Raw genomic sequence first — 6,922 nt, 5'->3', positions numbered from 1 at the left:
GCCCTGGTGCCTTATTTGAAAGCACAGCCCGGCAGACCACTGGAGCTATGAACCCTTCCTGGCTCCACTCCCCCTTCCCACCAAATCTCTCCCTGCCCTCGCTCTGCATGCTCTGGACCAGCCTCACCAGACCGCTCACCGCTGCCCAAGTGCACCAGGGGCTTTCCCCACCTCTGCCATCTGGCTTCCACCGGCTCCACAGCCTGAAACACCTCCCCAGGGGTCATCTCCGACAAAACCCGTCCTTTAAGGGCCAGGCAAGTGATCCTTCTGGCTGGACATGGTCTCTTCCTCCTCCTGACTTTGGTAGCACTGGTTCCCCCACTTTTAAGTGTTCTGCCTTGTGGGATAATCCTCTCTGTCTCTCTGTGTCTGTGTCTCTCTCTCTCTTCTCCCCCTCCCCCACCCCGTGCTGGGATGCCAGCTCCTTGCAGCAGAAACCCTGTCTTAGTCATCTTTGTGTCCTCTTCAGCGTCTTATGCAAAGTAGATGCTCAAAACTACTGGTTAGTTTGAATGAAGAAGATGATCTTAACTTCAGATGGGGGTGGGGGGGGGGGTGAGGCGATGTCACTTCTGTCAGTGCCTCTCTATGGTTTCCACCAACAAAACACTTGGTCAGGTCACCTCTCGGGCAGTGCCGTTTCCTTGTTCTCTGGTCTTCTGCCACTGTCTTGGCACAACGTGGGGCACCTCAGGGTCTCTCACCGTGGCCTTGTTATACTTTCTTCCTTTGATGGAGTTACAGAGAGTCTAAATTACCCTTTGCTAGCTTGCCCCTCTTCCTGGTCAGCCCCTCTGCGTCCCTGGTGGGTCTCCTGGATGCTATCAGGAGGGGCCTGTGCCTCTGTCAGGGCTCCTGCGGCGTGGAAGGCCCCAGGCCACTCCCAGAGCACAAATGGTGGGCTTTCTCTTGTTCCCACAGGAACACCCGGTTACTCACCAGGGTGAAGAGCAGGGACAATGAAGTTTTAAAAAACTTTACTATAAAGGCAGCATATAAGGAAGAAGAAAAACCTTCACTATGATCTCAGCTCTTTTATACAACGATTTTCATGTTTGCATGTTTCTTTCTGGCAGGGTCCATTTTTATACAGCTCCGGAAATTATATATATATATATATATATATATATATATATATATATATATATATAATATTCCCCTAATTAGGGAATCCTGAACACTTCCCTGTGATTCTACACCTTTCAGAATATTTCTTGTAATGGCTATATAATATTGCCCAGGCAATAATTTATCTTTTTATTGCATATTCAGATTGGTGCTGAATTTTTTTTTGACATTGGTGGTGATGCATATAGCTTTTATCATATGTTTAATTATTTCCTTGGGATAAATTCCCAAGGATGGGATGACAAAGTCAAAGAACAAACATTTTTATGACTCTTGATTCTTATTCCCTTTTGCATTCCAAAAGTGTTGTACTGACTTACAGAGAATAGTATTTCAGTGCTACCAGAGTCCATTTTGTTGCTAATGCCTACTCAGATTCAACAAATATTTGGCTGCTTACTATGTGGGAGGCACTTACATATTTATTTATACATTAAAATATCTTCCTAGGACCTTATATAGGCTTTCAGAGTTGGCGGACACCTGCTAATTTTACAAATGAAGACACAAAACCCAGAGAAATTATGTACAGTGTTCAGCATTGCATGGTCTGAAAACAATAGCACATATACAGTAAGCCTTGAGTGTCTGGCCTTTGAGCCCCGGACACTGCCCCCGGCCTTTGAGCCACGTCCAGCTGGTACAGTGTGGGTGTTTGTTTCTTTCCCATTAATGCAGCCGAGAAGTGACAGCGCATTGTCCTCTGGCCACCGCCAACCCAGACAATCTCCTGTATGGCATATGTTTGGTCAATAGAAGTGGGAAAGCTCCAGACCTCTCAGACCCCCACAGCTAAGCCAAGACCTCTGATGAGTAATGGAAGACTTATTTTCCAAAAAGAGGGACTTCTTTACCCCTTCTGGGTGTAATTCCCACAGACTGTGGCATATTAAGCATGAAGCGGCCTGTAATTCCCTGTCCTCCCCCTTACCCCATGCCTATGCTTACCCCCATGCCTCCTACCTTGCGGTGCCAGGGATAACCTTTCTGTGGCCTTCTATGCGCTCACTCTTTCATCTTTAAGTACCAGCTCTTCCAAGAAGGCTTTTTTAAATCTTCCCGTGAGTCAGTTATCTATTGCCGCCTAACAAAACCATCCTGAAACTTTTTACTCAAACTAGCAATGATGTAGAATTTCCCATGATTCTGTGGATTGACTGAGTAGTTCCTCTGCTGGTTTCACCTGAACATACTCATTCAACATAGGGTAGGAGGGGCTGGAGGGGCTGATGGTCAAGATGTCTGGCAGTTGTTGGCTCACACCTGGGGCACCTCAGTTCCCCTTCATGTGGTCTCTCCTCCTCCAGTAAGCCGATGGTCTTCCTTACGTGGCATCTCAGGGCGATGTTCTAATGTGCAAGTGCCTGTCAAGCCTCTGGTGCGTCATTGTCCCACTGGCCAAAGCAAATCCCAAGGCCGCACTGAAAGTCTATGGGGGAGGGAGACACACATAGTGGGGATACTGGGAGATACCTAGTGGGTATACTGGGAGGCATGGTTAAGAGGACCACTCCTCTAACAAATGGCTCACATCCCTTGCACGTGGGATGCCCTCACTCTTCCCGGTGCCCACACGCCTCATCCAATCAGGGGCCCAGGCTCACAGAGGAGGGCCTCCGGATCCAATCAGATTCCGGTTTGTGCAAGGCTCCTCGCTTGCAGCTCCTCCCTGGGTCCCCTTGGGTCAAGGACGGTGAACTAAAAAGAGAATCATCTCCTCGCCTCACATCTCACAGTGGTGAGAGAGGGCCTGACGACCTTGGTAAACACTCAGGTCCCAGGAGGGAGTGGAGGGAGACACACAGTGACTGGGCAATTCTGAACCTAGCAGGATCCGTGTTGTCGAGGCTCTCTACTTTGGAGGGAAGGATGCTCGTGCGCCAAGGCCCTGCTAGCTCGCTGGGAGTGATTCCTCAGTCGATTGTTCTCTGTGCCTCTTAGCTTCGGAGATACTCTTCCGGGTCTGTAAGAACTGTGTCTGCAGCTGAGTAGCTCTTTCTGCCCTTAGATCGTGTGGAGCTGAGGGGGGAGGGAGGCTTTTTTCACTTTGAACTCTCCCTGTCCGAGGACTCCCCTAAAACGATGTCGGCTTTTTTTTTTTTTTTAATCTGTCAAAGAAGAGTCTACTTTGTTAGACAAAAGCCATTCCCACAATTATTTTAGAGATGGTCCTCCCTCCACTTTGGGCAGCATGTCAGAGAACCACAGGGCAAATGACCTCAAGATTCTTAGAAGCTCCTTTTCCAGAGAGAGCTACTAGCACCACCTTGTATCTTTCTGAGGTCTTAACAAAGAGTCACAGCCTCAAACTTGATTTGATCTTTACCCTGAAGCCATCCATGTCTTCCTTGGAGACTCCTGTGGGTTAGAGAGACTAGAAATACGAAACACTTGACTCTGGTAGCCAGCACACCCCACACCTCCCGTCTTCCTTCTAAGTTCTGCTGGGATGCTGAACAGTTCCTCCTTGCTGTCCCTTATGGCAAAAGCTGCTAAAAAAGACAATTTACGCTTTTAACATTCTGCCTGGAAATTCCCCGAGTCCAAATCATAAGCTTATTAGGCCAGTTTTCTACCTTCTAAATTCCTGCTGGGGCCGTTTCGCTGCTAGAAGACACAGGTGCCGCCTTTCCCCTCCTGCAGTAGATCTCCCCCCAAAACCTCCTGCCCCCCCCCCCGGCCTTCCTTTGCCACACAATCCAAAGCCAATACTACATGTTTCATATTTTTGTTAAGGTGCTAATTCCTTCCAGGTACCAGTTTCTGTACACTATCTATTGGTGTGAAACAAATCACTCCAAACTTTGAGTCTTAATTATTATTCCTCTCATCTTCAGGGGTCAACTGGGAGGCTCCTTTGTTGGTGTCACTAGGGCCCCTCACGTGGCTGCACTTAAACTGTAAGATCAACCGGACTGGAATGTCCTAGATGGCCTCACTCCACATCTGGCAGTAGGAGCTAATCAACAGTGAGACTGTCTCCGTTGTCCTCCCTGTGGCCTCTTCGTAGGCTAGACTGGCTTCCTTACATTATGGTCACAGGGCAGTGTTTCAAGAGAGCAAGTCCTACTGTGCAAGTATTTCCCAAGCCTCTGCTTCTGTCATGTGTGCCATTTGTCCCAACACACAAGGGCACGTGCACCACGAGGCATGACCCATTGGGGACCATCACTGTTACAGTCTACTTTACCATGCCTCTAGACTGAATGGGTCTTCTCCTTTGGGCTCTCCTAGTGCTTTGAACCTCTACTAAAATGCACTTGAGGGGCACCTGGGTGGCTCAGTCGGTTAAGTGTCTGACTCTGGCTCTGGTCACGATCTCACGGTTAGTAGGTTCTAAACCTGTGTTGGGCTCTGTGCTGACAGCTCAGAATCTTGAACCTGCTTTGGATTCTGTGTCTCCCTCTCTCTCTGCCCCTTCACTGCTTGCACGTGTGCTCTCTCTCTCTCAAAAATAAAATAAACATTAAAAAAAATTTTTTTTAATACACTATGGCACCTGGGTGGCTCAGTCAGTTAAGCAACCAACTCTTGATTTTGGCTCAGGTTTGTGGGTTCAAGCCTCGCATTGGGCTTTGACAACGTGGAGCTTGGATGGAATTCTCTCTCACCTCCTTCTCTGCCCCTCCCCCACTCATGCTCTCACTCTCTCTCTCTCAAAAATAAATAAATAGGGGCACCTGGGTGGCTCAGTTGGTTAAGGGTCTAACTTTGGCTCAGGTGATGATCTCACAGTTCCTGAGTTTGAGACCTGCATTGGGCTCTGTGCTGACAGCATGGAGCCTGCTTCGGAACCTCTGTGTCCCTCTCTCTGCCCCTCCCCTGCTTGCACTCTCTCTTTTTCTCTCTCAAGAGTAAAATAAACATTTAAATATAAATAAATGAAATATAAAAAAAGAAATGCATTTCTTCAAAAAAATAATAAAAATAAATGCACTTAATTAACATAGTCTCTCTTTAAAGTCAGCATTTCTGTTTAATTCACTGCCATCTGTAAGCTTTTTTTTTGTTTTGTTTTGACTGGGAAAATCATTTTCTTTGGTGTGGGCAGGCGTCTAGTCTCACAACTTCCAGAGTTGCTTCTTGATGCCAGTGGCCTTGGTGACCTTGAGCACACCACAGCACACAGTCTTGCTTGAGAGCTGGCACTCACCCACTGTGATAATGTTGCCAACATGGATGTCTCTGAAGCAAAGGGACGGGTGCATGTATATGTTCTTGTGGTGTTTCTTGAAGCGGTTGTACTTTGGGATGCAGTGGAGGTAGTCTCAGTGGATGAAAATGGTTCTCTGTATCTTCATCGTGGCCACCACACCAGACAGAATCTGCCCTCAGACAGAGACATTACCAGTAAAGGGGCATTTCTTGTCACTATAGGTGTCCTCAGTGGCCTCCGTGGGCATCTCAAAAGCCCAGACTGTTTTTGTAGTGTTGTGGAAACTTCTCCTTGCCAATTTCTCTAAGCAGGATCCTCTTCTTATTTTGAAAGATGGTCAGCTACTTTTGGTAGGCACGCTCAGTCTGAATGTCCACCATCTTCCCAGCCACCTGAGGAAGGGTCTGTAAGCTTCTTTAAGCAGATAATTTCCAGGTCTGTTTTCTATCCCACCTTCTATTTCATAGGCTCATATACAGTATGTGCTCATTAAATATTAGCTGTTAGTGAGAAAGTCCTAGAAACACAGTGCAGGGCATTGTAATTTGTGTAGTGTTGGCATGTTTTTCTTCTTTGAGGTTTCTCACCAAACACCAAACATAGGTTCTCAACCTCCTCAGGTACATGACTTTTCCAGATTTCTGAAGAGCCGTGAAAGGATGCTGACTGGTGAGAATGTTTAAGATATGGTAGTCTACATATAGAATACAGTCTCATCCATCATAATCACATGTAACACCGGCATCCCAGCCAGGTACAGACCCTCTGAGGTCCAACCCAAACCCAAGGCCTACATCTCATCTCTCATAGGCACAGCTCTTTTGTGTTCTGACCATGAGTCCTGGGTTTTGGGGAACTTGAAATCTAGTTAAGGAAGCATAATGGGTGTATATGAAACAACCCAAACTACTTACTTAATCAACATGTCAACAAATGTAAAAATCAATACACTACAACCAGACCTGGCGGGGTAGGAGATACAACACAGACGTGGTTAGAATGCAGTGAAGTTAGTTGTAAGACAGCCATCTCCTTGGAGAAGGTGAAGTTTGAGTTAGCTCTAGAAACAGGGTATGGACAGATATTGATGGAGACAGTAAAGGATGATGTAAGTGGTATTAGCATCTATGAAGGGACGGAGTCCAGTGAATGAGGTAGGAAATTAACACTCAATGTGCGGAAGGGAGTACGTAGATCTGGAGGTGGGGAACAAAAAAAGATTGGGGAAATAAGTGGGGTGATAGACATGCCTTTAAAAGCCTCAGCAAATGACACTGAGGGTCATGTGGGCACCTGAGATTGTGGGTGAAGTTTGTTTCTGGAAGTTTCCTCACTCTACAGTGGTTTTCCATGCAGGGCATTAAAGAGCGAGTACTGCATACCTAAGGGAGAAATGGAGGAGGTGGGAAGCTGTCCTGCCAAGGGGGAGCCCAGAGCCCCAGGTGGCAGTGCCGGGCAGTTGCCAACACGGAGTGTGGGACTTGGCCCTCCTTGCGTTCCACATGGTTTGCTATAGCTGTTGTGGCCCCTCCAGTTCCAAAGGGTGACTTTTTTTTTTCCTTTCTGCAATTTGGGCTCTTTGCTCGGGCATCTTTGCAAACAATGGAGACTTCGCGATGTGAGGAAAAGGAAGAA

At 47.2% G+C, this 6,922-nt stretch overlaps 1 pseudogene; it reads right to left on the bottom strand.

Annotated features, from left to right (window-relative positions):
* Positions 1-5,115: 5,115 nt before the first annotated feature.
* Positions 5,116-6,632, bottom strand: LOC121044576 (40S ribosomal protein S11-like; annotated as a pseudogene).
* Between the last annotated feature and the right edge of the window lie 290 nt (positions 6,633-6,922).

Source organism: Herpailurus yagouaroundi, unplaced genomic scaffold, assembly GCF_014898765.1.
Source record: "Herpailurus yagouaroundi ecotype Mexico unplaced genomic scaffold, PumYag 188, whole genome shotgun sequence".
Lineage (NCBI taxonomy): Eukaryota > Metazoa > Chordata > Mammalia > Carnivora > Felidae > Herpailurus > Herpailurus yagouaroundi.
This window is presented reverse-complemented; position numbering and strand designations above follow the sequence as displayed.